Raw genomic sequence first — 16,691 nt, 5'->3', positions numbered from 1 at the left:
TTTTTATGTAAAAATACTTTTGATCTTTGAATTAATGTTAATACATACAATATTTTAGATCGATAGATTAAAATATCAAATCAATTTGAGAATTTATATGCATGAGAAATACAATAATATCAATAAATTCAATGATTGGATTGTTAAATTAAGAATCATGCAAAAATATATGAAAGCGTGTAAAATTACTTTAGTTTCGCACTAGTATAAGCGAATCCTTTTTTTAAATATATAAAATTAATATAATTTAAATTTATGTATTTAACATTATTTATAAATATATTTCTTTATACACGTAACTAATGTAAATAAAATATTAAATATTATTTGAAAGTAATGAAATAAAACAAATATTATAAATAAAATTATTAAAAATATTATTTGTAATAATTAAACTCTTAAAAATATTATCTATTACTTATAATCCATTTGTTGAATTAAATTAACCATTCTTTCAAAAAGAGTGAAAATTACCAAAAAAAAAATTAAGATTTAGGTATAAAAGATAATCATAAAGTTTTATATTTATGATTGATCGTACTTGAAAACTAACTATTATCACGATAAAGGCAAGCGCACCTATCGAACAGTAGTATAGCTTATAGTAAGACTGGAATGTCAAAAAGTACTAGCATTAACCTTCTTTTTATTATCTAGCCTAAAAATAAGGGGATTTGCTTTATCTAAACTAATTAACTAAACTAAGAATACACAGGAAGTAAATTGGGGAAATACTTTTGAGAAAACTGATTGATTTGGACAATACCCAAGGGAAAATCCACCTAGACCTCACTTGTTATTTGACTTTGAATTAGACGACTTATTCACTTGACTCGATCCATAGAAATCCCTAATTTATATTATTATCTTTCTCGAGACTAATAACGTCTAACCCTAGGTTAATTAATTGAAATCTCTTTCTAATTAAAACCCCTAGTGTTGCATTAACTCGATCTGTGGATTGCCTTATTAGGTTTGACCCTAATCCGGCAAATTTATGTCGCCCTATGTCTAGGGGTGCAATCAACTCTGCTTAATTATGCTAGATCTACTCTTAGACAGGGACTTTTGCTCCTCTGAATAAGCACTCAATATCCTGGAATATTAAAGCAAGAATTAAGAACACATAATTAAGAACAAATCAAGTTTTTATTAAATAATTCAGAAAATAATAACAAGATCCATCTTAGGTTTCACTCCCCTTAGGTATTTAGGGGATTTAGTTCATATGTGTAAAAGAAAACATCTCAGAAGAATAATGATAACAAAACATAAAGAAAACCCAAAAACCCCTAAAGGAAATTGAAGGGAGATCTTTAGTCTTGAAGGAGAATCCGGCTTCTGAGATGGATCAATCGGCTTTCTTCGAGTAATTCCTTGTTTCCTACTCTGTGTCTGTTCTAGGTGCCCTTCTAGGGTGTTTATATAGGCTTTAGAATGCTTTCAAACCTTCAAAAGTGGCCTTTTCCGAATAGAACTAGACTTGCGCTCGACAAGGACATGGCCGTGTGACATGCCCATGTGAGGTGGCTTAGGCCGTGTTAGAGTCTGCTAAAAAGATACGGGCATGTGTTCTACCCGTGTAAGGAAGTCCAGGCCATGTTGATTTCCTACGTTGACCCATTTTATCCGTTTTTGGCCCGTTTCTCGCTCTTTTTACTCTCTTATGCTCACCTAAGTATAAAACATGAAATTAAAGGATTAGGAGCATCGAATTCCACAAATCTAATGATAATTCATCCATAAATGTGCTAATCATGGGATAAAAATATGTATAAATTACGACTTATCAAATACCCCCACACTTAAGCGTTTGCTTGTCCTCAAGCAAAATCCTCAATTCACAATTAAGAATTCATTTTTTCTCGACTTATAATTCCTATCAATAATATCTCAAAATAATCCATAAGTAATCATACATTTAGAATTCAACTAGAAGAACATCAAAGTTTCAAAAATTCCAAGTTAAGCATTTTATCACGAAAACATAGGTGTCTCCCCTTATCTAACTAATCACCTTTAATTCAAAATATTACAGGGTTTAACATCCTCACTAAAGATCCACTTAAATCACTTGAGGTGTTTAAGGACAATAATTTAGCACTCAACAGTCAATATGAAAAGTTATTACCATAGGCTTGCGTGAAAATCAAATCTCCACCACTATATATTGAGATGATACATCAATCAAAAGGTCTTTAAAGGGTTGTAACGTGGCTTTGGTTAGGGGGTGTGGTCACAAGCTAAAAGAGAAGGTTAGAATCGAGATTGAATTGAAAAATTACCTAACTAGAAAAATACTAAAGTTGACAAATTACATTCCTAATTAGATGATCCTAGAATTGAGCTTTTCTTCATGGTTAACATCGTTTTAAACCAAGCATTACATAATTTCGTAATATGCTAGACGATAAATCTCAATTGCAACAACTTTTTTTTTTTAAGAACAAATCAAGTAACATAGAACTTTGCTAATTATCAAAAATAAAACATAGCTAAGCAATTTATTCAAATCAAATCTCGACAAAAATAGAGATCAAATTAATTGAGGGGATTTCAACAATAATGGGTTATGGGTTAATATTGAGGGTAAATCAATGAATGGCCTGTTAGGCTCAAGGGGGTTCACTAAGGGTTAATTATGAAGGTAGACTTTTATGGAGTGAGTGGGTTAAACCTAAGTGCATTTATCATCTCGACATATCAAATCAATGGTGTGGTCTTGACATGCATAAACGAAGCAAGTTCTAGAATAACAAATCAATATTGACGCACTCATAGCAACAATAAAAGTGAGCATGAAAGAAATAATATATGCTCTAAAGGCTCAAGATCTCACAAAAATTATGGCTTTTTGATGTTTGATAAACCGTAATTTATACATATTTTTACCCCATGTTTAATGCATTTTATGGATGATTTCTCATTAGAATTGGTGAATTCGATGCTCCTAATGCTTTAATTTCATGTTTTATACTTAGGAGAGCATAGGAGAGCAAAAGGAATGAGAAACGGGCCAAAAACAGAGAAAATAGGCCAACATACGAACTCAACACGGCCTGGACTTCCTCACACGGGCATCCCACACGGCCGTGCTAACTTGGCAAAATCGAAGCACGATTCACACGGGCAGACCACACGACCGTGTCAATTTGGTAGGCTCGAACACGGCCTAAAGTAATCGCACACGGGCATGTCCCTGGCGAGCCCAAGTTGAGTCTAATTCGGAAAAGGCCAATTTTGAGGGCTAAAAGGTATTCCAAAGCCTATAAATACACCCTAGAGGAGGAAGAAAAGGGAGATGGAGAATAGGGGGTAAGGAATTACTCTAAGGAGGCCGATTGATCGATCTCAGAAGTCGGATTCATCATCAAAACTGAAGATCTCTCCTCAATTTCCCTTCAAGAGTTTTGGGTTTTCTTTATGTTTTGTATTCTTTATTCTTCTGAGATGTTTTCTTATTTAGTCATGAACTAAAACCCCTAAATACCTAAGGGGAATGAAACCTAAGACGAATCTTGTTATTATTTTTTGAATCGTATGATAAATATTTAACTTGTTCTTAATTCTTGTTTTGATATCCCAGGATACTGATTCAAGACATGCTCTTTTTCAGAGGAGGAATAGACGCTGTCTAAGAGTACTTTTGTCATAATTAAGCGGAGTTGATTGCACGCCTAGAAATAGGGTGACAAGATTTTGCCAGATTAGGGTGAAACCTAATAAGGGGATCCATAGATCGAGTTAATGCAACCCTAGAATGTAAAAATAGAGAAAAGCCTCGGTTATTCAATCTAGGTATTAGATGTTATTAGTCTTGAATAGGGATAATAACATAACTTAGGGATCTCTACGGAACAAGTTGAATGAATAAATAGTCTGATTCGGAGCCAGAATAACAAGTAAAGTCTAGGTGAATTTTTCCTTAGGTATTGTCTTAAGTCAATCGATTTTTCCCAAAAGCAATTCCCCAATTCTTTTTTCTGTGCATTCTTAGTTTAGATAATTAGTTAATTAAAACCAAACCTCGTTATTCTTAGGCTAGATAATAAAAAGACAGTCATTACTAGTACTTTTAGTTCCTTTGGGTTCGACAATCTGGTCTTGCTAAGACTATACTACTGTTCGATAGGTACACTTGCCTACATCGCGATAATAGTTAGTTCAAGAACGAGTAATTATAAATATGTAAAACCTATCACGAAACCTCGCGATCAATGTTAATCTTATGAATTTAAACTTCAAGATAATACCTAAACTTGGGGACATAACCTAAAAATTTTTAATTCTAAAAAAAAAATCAACTTATCATGCTTGATTATCTAATTCCTTAAAGTTTAAACAATCAATGCATAAATGCCTATGTTTTAATTTAAGACATATCAATAAAAATCATAAATTAATCAAAATTCATTCTAATAGTGAGATGAGCGAGTCATGTGAAAATAAGACAAAATTCAGGGATTTTTCTAATAATGATATAAACACCCCCCACACTTAAGATGTACATTGTCTTCAATGTACAAAGATAGATTTACTGAAAAATATAGATATAAGATCATAAGATAGGGAGAAAAGTGAAACTTCCTGAATGTTAAATGGAATCCTTGAATTAGAGTCATGGAAAGTAATCGGCTAAGGCAAGGGTGAGATTTGGAGGAGGGTCCTCCGGTGGTGGTAGAGGTTGTTAGTCCACAAGTGCTGCGCCAAAAGAATATTATAACTAGTGGTAGCTATGGTTGTGGTCGAGTAGGCCATGATAGTCGTGGAGGACTTTTTTCAGTGGAGTTGCAAATTCCTAAGTAAAAGTGAGCTTTGGAGGTCGTCGTAACTGTGATAGAATCAATAATTCTTTAGGAAATATAAAGTAGCATGATTACTCATAAAGAAATGGCCGGAAACATAAATTGATTAATATAAATTATCAAACCTAAAGACGAAGTAAAAATAGTATTAAAGAGAAATAAAAAGTAATTTAAAAACATAAATAAAGATAAAAAATAAAAAGTCTTCAAAAATCTTCATCGCCAGATGGTTCACGAGGTGGGAGTGGCGATGAGATGTGAAGGTGCTAACAAATCTGATTTAATGTTGTATCAATGTGATCAAAACGCTGAAAACATTGCTGCGCAAATCGAGTGAAGCGCTCAGAGATGTCAGAAAGTGAAGCAATCGTATGAACTGGACGATGAATAGGTGGTGGCTGAGATGGTGGATCCTCGTGAGGTGGAGGGACATCATCAGTAATGTCCTCTAGGTCCTCCTGCTCGGCTGACTGGACGAGGCGGTACTGAAGAGGATCAAATCCACGTCGTCGCTCGATCATCCTCATATGGAGCATATTCGAGATGCCCTGTGGGGACATCTGACCGATGAGAGTGAGAGAAGATGCTTGCGCCGTCGTGTTGAGGAGACCGAAGTACCGCGCTAGGCGAGTCACATAAGGGCCTATGGAAAGGACTCCCTTCCTATGCTGCTATGTCTGATGGTGAATAGCGAGGGCGATGAAATAAGTGAGGTCGAATACGTGCCCATGCGCCATGCTCTATAAAAAATAGATGTCGTTAGTGTTGACGATGCCAGTACTCTCTCGCCGTCCTATCAAGGTAAGGTGTTGGCTAGGATGGCGTGTAAGTATCGCAGTGATGGGGAGAGAGTCGATGCCTTGGAGTGGCTAGGGTCATAAGTGGCCGAAGTAGGGACTAGGACCTTCCAACAATTTGAAGGAGAATAGTGGATGTGATGATGGAAACTGTCGAAGTCATCGTTGTCCATGAACTCCTCCGTATAGAGTCTTAATGCGACACTGAACTCAGGTAGCTCAACTGGCGAACTAAACCACCGAGACGAAACTGGACCGTTCCAGGATCATCGAACTCTGTCATAACAGTTTGAAAGTGAAAGGTCGAACAGAGTTCTAATGTGAGCTCGATGTCGGCTCGACGATCTCAAAAAAAGTCTCCATGGGTCAGTAGTCAGGAAAGGTCGGACTGCGTTAGCGAGTTGAATCTTCTCTAGAGCGGTCCAATCAATATATTGGCCTGCGCTGACAGGTCTCGCACGGAGTATCTGAAAAAGTTCCTCTTGGGGTCCCAAGGGAAACTGTAGGAAGGGGTGGCGCATTTCGGTAGATGCGCTTGCTGGTGTGGCTCCAAGTCCTTTCTGCTTTTTTGAAGCGGGGACGGCAGTTTTCTTACCACGTGAATTTGACATGGTATATCTGTAAGAAGAACGAGTATTATGTCTTAATGAATGAAGCATATAACATATGCTAACAAATTCAACAAGGAATTAACCATAAATATAAACTAACAAATTCAACCAAAAACTAATGAAATTAACAAGACTCAACCAAAAGCAATCGAACTTGACGACAGAAATTTTATGGAAAATGGCATAGTAATAGCATGAATAAATTCAACATGAAATAGATGAAAGTAGCTAGTAATGGTAAGAAAAGGTTACAAAATACGTGAAATAGATCCTAATAATGATGATGATATGATAAGCAATTAATAGCAAAATTTAAGTAATAGGGTAAAATTTAAGATCATCATGATAGTAAGCATCAAAAGAAAGTTAAAGAGAAGAGAAAACCATTACTGGAGGACCGGTGGCCGGAGGAGCGACGGCACGATGGTGGGGGTTTGTAGTGTGGAGAAAGAGAGAAGAATAAAGGAATGTGTAGGGAAAGGTGGACAAGAGGGAAGATTTTGATGTGTATGGAGGAAAAGGGAGGAGAAAGGGTGGATTTTGGGGTGATGGTCGGAGCTTAGGTGGCGACAGCGGTGGTGGGAGCGGCGTCTAGGGTTAGGTTTTTGGGGAAGGGGATGATAAATAGTGTGAGTTTATATAGATATTAGGGTACACGGACATGGAGCACGCTCGTGTGCCCTTATTTTAACCTGTGTGTTTCGTGGTTTTCAAATTTGGGTACGTCTAGAATTTAGCCCACGCCCGTGTTCTTTGGGCGTGTTTGTGCACACAGCCATGTCTCACAGCCGTGTCTTGCTTTGTTCGCTTCTCCCACACCCGTGTATATATGCACAAGCCTGTGTTATTTTGACAGTTTCGACCATGGGTAGTGGGCACGGCCCGTATTAATTTCTCAATTTCTACCACGGCTTATAGACACGGGCATGTCACACGCCCATGTTGATTTAGTAGGATTGCCCATGGCTATGTCGTACGGCCGTGGCAACGTATCGAATCCTGTGTTAGGGGAAAAATTTTACTTTGTTTTCACACAGCCCTTTCGTACGGCCGTGTCGCCGCCCATGGTATGAGCACGGCCTAAGGCACGCCTGTGTGCCTGGCTATGTGGATTTGGAAAACCTGTGTTCAAGGACTCAATTAATGATTTAGATGTTAAAAACTAAAATTTAAAGAACTCAACACTGTTAGTGCTCAGGTTGCCTCCCGAGAAGCGCTTATTTAGAGTCTAAGCTTTACTTACCTCTCTGTTGCGTGGTCATAGTGGTGAGAGGAGTTTACACTTCTTATTCCTACTATCAATCTCGTCAAAATAAGGTTTTAGACGAGTACTATTTACCTTAACAGTGCCAAATTTGGAATGAGTTACTTCGACTGTACCGTATGGGAAAATTTTAAGTACCATAAAAGGGATTGCTCCATTGGGTTCAGAAATGGCAATACGAGGGTCTGCTACATCTAGTAGTACTTTGTCTCCAACCTTAAGTTGATTTGATAAAACATTGAGTCCGTCTTGGCATGGTTTTGGTTTATCGTGTGTTCTCAATTTCTGTGTCCACCATTCATCTAGTTCCTCGATTTGCAGCCTTTGCTCTTCATAGATGGGTCATTTGTTGTTACTTAAACATGGCTCATGTATGCTCTTCGAACGTGTTTCCTGCAAAGAAGGTTGCACCACATGATCAGTATTAGTAACATGATTTATACAACCACCCTCAATATTCAATGTGTTACTCGAATTACGAGTTTGAAGAGTGATTGTTTCATCACCCATACGAAGTGTGAGTTCACCTGTACCAACATCAATAATAGTTCTAGCAGTTGCTGAAAAAGGTCGTCCTAAAATCAAAGGTATGTTACTATGCTCTTCCATATCTAGAATAACAAAATCAATTGGGAATATAAATTTATCGATTTTGACAAGTACGTCTTCAATAATACCCATAGGAAATCTAATGGTTTTATCTGCTAACTGGATGCTCATCCTAGTTTGTTTGAGTTTCCGAAGACCTAGTTGTTTAAACATTTTATAGGGCATGACGTTAATGCTTGCCCCTAAATCAGCCAAAGCATTGTTAACATCTAAACTACCAATTAAACAAGAAATCTTAAAACTCCCTGGATCTTCTAATTTGTTGGGTAGCTTATTCTGTAGAATGGCTGAGCAAACCGCGTTCAATTCCACATGTGATGCCTTATCCAACTTCCGCTTATTTGCTAAAAGCTCCTTTAAAAATTTAACTGCGTTCAACATCTGCGAAAGAGCTTTAATAAACGGTAAGTTAATGTGTAATTTCTTTAATAATTTACGAAATTTACCAAATTGTTCGTCCGTGTGGTCTTTCCTTGTCACACTTGGATATGGCACACGAGGTTTATATTCTCTACTTACCGATTTTTGTTCACTGTGGTTCACCTCATCCTTACCTTTACTTACCACAAGTCCTTGTCTAGATTCCAATTTAAGGTCAACTAACCCTTCCTCATCTCGAATGGTAATCGCATTAAGCTGCTCTCTTGGGTTAGTTTCAGTATTACTCGACAAACTACCTTTTGGTCGGTTAAAAATCAATTTAGAAAGCTGACCTATCTGAGTTTCGAGCCCTTGGATCGACGCTTGTTGATTCTTAAGTGCTATTTCAGAATTCTGAAAACGAGTTCCTGACACCGAGATTAATTTCATTAGCATATCCTCAAAGTTCGGCTTCTTTTCCTGCTTGTAAGGTGGTTGTTGAAAACCTGGAGGATGTTGTGGCCTTTGATTGCTTTGGCCACCCCACGAGAAGTTGGGATGGTTCCTCCAACCTACATTATAAATGTTACTACATGGGTTATTTTGAGGTCTGGAATTATTATTACCCATATACTGGACTTGTTCCTCCTCGTTGCCACGGTTGAAGGGTGGATAATCTGGGTTGTGCATACCTCCATTTGAATCACACCTCATCACTGGATGTACCTGAGTAGAACTATATAAACCATCAATCTTTTTATTTAAAAGTTCTACCTAGTTTGATAGCATAGTGACCGCGTCGAGGTTGAAAACACCAGTTGCTTTTGTCGGCTTTGTTCTTATGACTTGCCACTGATAGTTATTCAGTGACATCTCTTCAATAATTTCGTAAGCCTCTTCAGGTGTTTTGTTGTTTAATGTTCCACCAGCGGTTGGTTGATAAGTTGCCTTGTTGAGGGGTCCACACCGTTGTAAAACGTCTGAACCTGCAACCATAAGGGTAACCCATGGTGACGGCACCTTCTCAATAGGTCCTTATATCTCTCCCTTGCATCATAAAGAGTTTCTAAATCTATCTGCACAAAAGAAGATATATCATTCTCAATTTAGCCGGCAGAAAATATTTTAGTAAAAACTTTTCGGTCATTTGTTCCCAAGTTGTGATTGACCCTCGTGGTAATGAGTTCAACCATTGTTTAGCTTTGTTCCTCAATGAGAATGGAAACAACCGAAGCCGTATGACATCGTCAGAAACGCCATTACTTTTAAAAGTGTCACAGAACTCCAGAAAATTTTCCAAATGAGTGTTTGGATCCTCGTCCTACAAACCATGAAACTGAACAAACTGTTGTATCATTTGAATCATGTTAGGTTTCAGTTCAAAATTATTTGCAGCAATAGCAAGTCTAACTATACTCGATTTAGTTCCTGTTAAATTAGGTTTAGCATAATCATAAATAGTACGAGGAGCAGGATTCTGATTTATTGGATCTGCGGCAACCACAGGAGGTAGCTGATTATTCTGATTTTCAGCCATCCCCTTGGTTTTAGTTTGACTATCGTCCTCTTGCCCTTCCTCTATGTACCGTAGGCTTCGCCTTATTTCTCTTTGGTTTCTGTGAGCTATGCTTTCGATCTCACTATCAAAAAGTAGAGGTCCTGACGGATTTCTTCTAGTCATAACCTATAAAAACCTGTTAGAAGTAAATAAAAGAAATTTAGTAATATAAACAAAATTAAAATAAAATTTAACTTGCAATAGAATAAATGGCTAAAGTAAGAAAAATTAAGCGTTCCTAATATCTTAGTTCCCTTGCAATGGTGCCAAAAACTTGTTGTGTGTGATAAGTTCTATATTTATGATTGATCGTACTTGAAAACTAACTATTATCATGATAAAGGCAAGTGCACCTATCGAACAGTAGTATAGCTTAGAGTAAGATGGGAATGTCAAACCCACAGGCACTAAAAGTACTAGTATTAACCTTCTTTTTATTATCTAGCCTAAAAATAAGGGGATTTGCTTTATCTAAACTAATTAACTAAACTAAGAATGCACAAGAAGTAAATTAGGGAAATATTTTTGGGAAAACTGATTGATTTGGACAATACCCAAGGGAAAATCCACTAGACTTCACTTGTTATTTGACTCTAAATTAGACGACTTATTCACTTGACTCGATCCATAGAAATCCCTAATTTATATTATTATCTCTCTCAAGACTAACAACATCTAACCCTAGGTTGATTAATTGAAATCTCTTTCTAATTAAAACCCCTAGTGTTGCATTAACTCGATCTATGGATTCCCTTATTAGGTTTGACCCTAATTTCGCAGATTTATGTCGCCCTATGTCTAGGGGTACAATCAACTCCGCTTAATTATGCTAGATCTACTCTTAGACAGGGACTTTTGCTCATCTGAATAAACACATCAATACTTGAATCAATATCCTGGAATATTAAAGCAAGAATTAAGAACACATAATTAAGAACAAATCAAGTTTTTATCAAATAATACAGAAAATAATAGCAAGATCCATCTTAGGTTTCACTCCCTTTATGTATTTAGGGGATTTAGTTCATATGTGTAAAAGAAAACATCTCAAAAGAATAATGATAACAAAACATAAAGAAAACCCAAAAACCCTGAAGGAAATTGAAGGGAGATCTTCAGTCTTAAAGGAGAATCCAGCTTCTGAGATGGATCAATCAGCTTTCTTCGAGTAATTCCTTGCCTCCTACTCCGTGTCCGTTCTAAGTGCCCTTCTAGGGTGTTTATATAGGCTTTAGAATGCTTCCAAACCCTCAAAAGTGGACTTTTCCGAATAGAACTAGACTTGGGCTCGACAGGGATACGGCTGTGTGACACGACCGTGTGAGGTGGCTTTGGCCGTGTTAGAGTCTGCTAAAAAGACACGGGCATGTGGTCTACTCATGTAAGGAAGTCCAGGCCGTGTTGATTTCCTACATTGACCCATTTTCTCCTTTTTTGGCCCGTTTCTCGCTCTTTTTACTCTCCTATGCTCACCTAAGTATAAAACATGAAATTAAAGGATTAAGAGCATCAAATTCCACAAATCTAATGATAATTCATCCATAAATGTGCTAAGCTTGGGATAAAAATATATATAAATTACTACTTATCAAAGACTCGTACATGATGTATCGTACCAATGCCATGTCCCAGACATGGTCTTACACTGGCTCCCATATCGTAGCCGATGCGATGTCCTAGACATGGTCTTACACTAGCACACATATCAATGCCGATGCCATGTCCCAGACATGCTCTTACATTGGCTCTCATATAATGGCCAATGCCATGTCCTAGGCATGGTCTTACACTAGCACACATATCAATGTCGATGCCATGTCCCAGACATGATCTTACATTGGCTCTCATATCGTGGCCGATGCCATGTCCTAGACATGGTCTTACACTAGCACACATATCAATGTCAATGCCATGTCCCAGACATGGTATTACACGGTTACACATATTGCCATGGTCTAACCATGGCCTTTACCGTCAATTCATAACATGTCGTAATTCGATCATACTAAACCCTGCATTTCTCTTAATTTGATCTTTCAATACGATCTCGTATTTTTATATTATTCATTATCAATAATAACATACGAGATAATACATGATATCGATTAAACATTTAAACATATCAAATTTAATGCTTATAAACATACGAACTTACTTCGGTATGAAACGACGAAATAAGTTAATTACTTGATTATCTTGCTTTTCCCCCAATCTAATTTCGAATTTCATCTTCCTTGATCTATAACAACACATTTAATTTATTTATTCATCATGCTACTGAAATTAGCCCAATTTCACATTTTTGGTAAAATTACAGTTTTACCCCTATACTTTGTCATATTTACACTTTTCCCCTAGGCTCGTAAAATGAAATGTGTTCAATTTTTTTACTACCCATACATAGCCGAACCTTTTTCATGCTTATAGCAGCCCACATTTTCCATTATTTCACACCTTTACCACCTATTTTACAACTTTTACAAATTGGTCCATTTTAGGTGTTTTCATAAAAATCACTTAACAAAAGTTGTTTATTTAACCACCAAGATTCATTTTCTTCCATAAGAATGCAGCAAACAACATGAATATTCTTATGGAAAAACCCTAGACTTTCAACCATTTTGCAAAATAGTCCCCTCATTAGCTAAATAAGCTACAAGGGTTCCAAAAATACAAAAATCATAAAAAATTATCATCAAAATTACTTACTTGTGAGGGTTAGAAGTTGCTGAAATTTTCAAACTTCCATGGCCATTTCCTTGGGTAAGAATCAGTGGAGAAGAAAGAGAAATAAAAAGATGATAGCTTTTCTTTTTATTTTACTATTATTCTACCTATTAAGTCACCTAAAGCCACTAACTTTGACCATTTTAATTTTTTTTGTCTCCATGTACATCCACCACTCATTATTAGTGGTCTATTTACTCAATAAGGACCTTCACATCTAATTTCTTTAGCTACATAACACTTTTTACTAGTAGAACATAATTTTCACTCTTTATACAATTTAGTTCTTTTTTTTTTAAATTAAGCATGCAACTGCTAAAATTAATTCACCAAAATTTTCAAATATCTATAAAATCATGCTATAACACATAAAATAATATCAAAAATAATTTTTATGACCTCGATTTATGGTCTCAAAACTACTATTCTGACTAGGCCCAAAATCGAGCTGTTATAACTCTGAACTCCCACAGAATCCCAACTCCATCTAAATACTGACAGAAAACCGAGCAAAAATATCAAACTCGCCAACACAGGGATTTGAGCACAGGACCTCCAACACCCTAACTCCCCTACCACTTGAACCAGTAAGCTCATTCTGACATGAATTTACAGACAATTTAATATAAGCCCATTGAAAAAAGACAAGGCTTAATTCCAAAAATAACAAAATTTGCTAAAGATAAGGCTTGAACTTGGGACTCACACACACACCCAGAACAATTAACCACGGAAGCAGATACACAGTTGTGTCAGATATTTACAGAAACAGAAATAAATTATTCAGGGCGTTACAACTCTACCCACTAAAAGAAATTTCGACCTCAAAATTTACCTAATCAGAATAAGTGAGGATATTGCTAATGAATCGAGTCCTCGGGTTCCCATGTGGCCTCCTCAATACCATGATTCTCCACAGAGCCTTCATTAACGGAATAGACTTCCTCCTTAGAACCTTAATATCATGATCTAGTATCTGAACTGGCTCCTCCTCAAAAGTCAAATCTGGTCTAACCTCGATCTCCTCAACAGAGACAACGTGAGATGGATCAGATCGATACCGTCTCAACATTGAGACGTGGAACACATCGTAAATATGGTCTAACTTTGGAGGTAGCTTTAACTGATAAGCAACTGGTCCCACACGCTTCAGAATCTGATACGGCCTGATAAACCTAGGGCTCAACTTGCCCTTACAACCGAACCTCATAACTTTTTTCCACAGAAAAATCTTTAGAAACACAAAGTCCCCCACAAAGGACTCAATATCTCACCTTTTTAGATCTGCTTAAGATTTCTGCTTATCAGAAGCCACCTTCAAAAAATCCCGAATCAGTCTAACCTTATCCTCGGTCTCAAAAACCAACTCAGGACCCAACACTCGTTGCTCACCCAACTCAGTCCAACATAGCGGAATGCGACCCTTATACGACCCTACAAAGCCTTGTAAGGTGCCATCTAGATGCTAGACTGAAAACTGTTATTATAGGCAAACTGAGCTAGCAGCAGATAATCCTTCCAACTACCTCGAAAATCAATCACACAACTTCAAAGCATATCCTCCAGTATTTGAATCACTCTCTCAGATTAATCATCTGTCTGAGGATGGAACGTAAAACTGAAGTACAATCTTAAACCCAAAGCCTCGTGTAATTTTTTCTAGAACCGAGAAGTGAAGCTAGGATCTCTATTAGAAATAATTGACCTACGTATCCCATGCAGTCTCACAATATCAGAGATATAGAGCTTCGCTAGTTCTGTAGATAAAAGTTTATCCTAATCAGAATAAACTGATCAAACTTGGTCAATCAATCCTCAATGACCCAAATAGAATCCTTCTTAGTGGGTGTCAAAGGCAACCCACTTACGACGTCCATAGTCATTCATTCCTCTTTTCCATAAGGGAATCTTAACGGGTTGCGGTAAACCCGAAGGCAACTGATACTCAGCCTTAACTTGCCGACACGTCAGACATCAAGCAATAAAATTCGTAACCTCACCCTTCAAACCCAGCCATCAGTATAACTTACGAAGATCGCGATACATCTTATTACCACCGGGATACATAGCATAATGGCTACTATGCGTCTCCCTCAGAATTGACTCCTTCAAATCTGTATCATTCGGCACATAAATCTGACCTCGAAAACATAGCACACCATCATTATTCAACCCAAAATCTGATGTACTGACACTCTCAATCTGTCAAAATCGTATACTCAAAGTCTCATCCCCCAACTGCTTATCCCGAATTGGATCAATCTAAGTCGGCTTAACTTGCAACTCAGCCAATAGACTCTCATCATCAAACAGTCTAAGGTAAGTGAACATCACCCTCAAATCAGTCATCGTTCTACGACTTAGAGCATCAGCTACTACATTGGCCTTACTAGGATGATACTCAATCGTGCAGCCATAATCTTTGAGTAGCTCAATCCATCGCCGCTGCCTAAGATTCAACTTTTTCTGAGTAAAAAGGTACTTAAAGCTCTTGTGATCAGTGTAGATGATACACCTCACACCATACAGATAATGCCTCCAGATTTTCAATGTAAAAACCACCGCAGCTAACTCGAGATCATGCGTCAGATAGTTTACTTCGTGTGTTTTAAGCTGGTGGGACGTATAAGCCACACCCTTACCATCCTGAATTAGAACATAACCCAACCCAACGTGCAACGCGTCATTGTATACCACAAACTCCTTTTCAGATTTAGGTTGTATCAGAACAAGAGCCTGAGTCAGAACAGACTTGAGCTTCTCGAAGCTTGATTGTTGCACATCAGTCCAGACAAATGGAACACCCTTATGTAAAAGCTTAGTTAGATGAGCTACAATCAGAGAAAACCCTTTAACAAACTGCCAATAATAGCCAGCCAGACCCAGAAAATTATAAATTTTAGACACGCTCTTAGGTTGTTTCCAATCAAGCACAGCCTCGATCTTTCGAGGATTAACATGAATCCTCTCGGTAGAAACCACATGCCCTAGAAAGGTTACCTCTTACAACCAGAATTCACACATGCTCAACTTAGCGTAGAGCTACTTTTCTCGGAGTATTTAAAGTACTACTCTAATATGCTCATCATGCTCATCCTCACTCTTAGAGTATAGCAAAATATCATTGATAAAGATTATGATAAACTGGTCCAGATATGGCTTAAACACTCAGTTCATCAGACCCATGAATACGACCAGAGCATTCGTCAGACCAAAAGCATAACTAGGAAACCGCAATGTCCATAACGAGTTCTAAATGCATTCTTATGAACATCAGCTTCCTTAACCCTCAACTGATGATACCCATAATGAAGATCTATTTTAGAGAACCCTGAAACCCTTCAAAACTGATCAAACAAGTCATCGATCCTTGAAAGTGGATACTTATTCTTCACGGTCAACTTGTTCAACTGCCGATAATCGATGCATATCCTCATGGTCCCAACTTTTTTCTTCACAAACAGAACTGGTTCACCCCATGGAGATACACTAGGACGGATGAAACCACAGTCCAAAAGTTCTTGAAGTTGAGCCTTAAGCTCTGTAAGCTTTTTCGGTGCCATTCGATAGGGAGCGATAAACACCAGAGCTATACCCGAAAGAAGCTCAATCCCAAACTCTACCTCTCGATTTAGAGGTAAACTGATAAATCCTTAAGGAAGATATTCAAAAAATCTCTCATAGTTCTGATATCTCCAATAAACGAGTCTCTAGAAGTAGACATATTGACGTAAGCCAAATACGCCTCATACCCTTTTTGAACCAGTTTCTTATCCACCAGATTGGAGATCACATTAGACAGATAATCTTGAAGCTTGCCAATCACGACCACCTCCTTTTCATCCTCAGTCCTCAGAACGACCCTCTTAGTCACACAGTCCAAACTAACTCGGTGCTTGACTAACCAATCCATGCCTAGAATTAAGTCGAACTCCCCAAACAGAAGCTCCATCAGATTCA

The 16,691-nt window shown here is 37.5% G+C and overlaps 1 non-coding gene across 1 annotated transcript; it reads left to right on the top strand.

The window, feature by feature from the left end:
• The first annotated feature begins 9,448 nt into the window (after positions 1-9,448).
• On the top strand, positions 9,449-9,554 carry LOC128294410 (small nucleolar RNA R71). Its single transcript, XR_008284722.1, has one exon. It is a non-coding gene; the product is annotated as a small nucleolar RNA R71 (small nucleolar RNA).
• Positions 9,555-16,691: the final 7,137 nt, after the last annotated feature.

Source organism: Gossypium arboreum, chromosome 6, assembly GCF_025698485.1.
Source record: "Gossypium arboreum isolate Shixiya-1 chromosome 6, ASM2569848v2, whole genome shotgun sequence".
NCBI lineage: Eukaryota > Viridiplantae > Streptophyta > Magnoliopsida > Malvales > Malvaceae > Gossypium > Gossypium arboreum.
The sequence above is the reverse complement of the archived record's forward strand: the minus strand, read 5'-3'. Positions and strand labels throughout refer to the sequence as shown.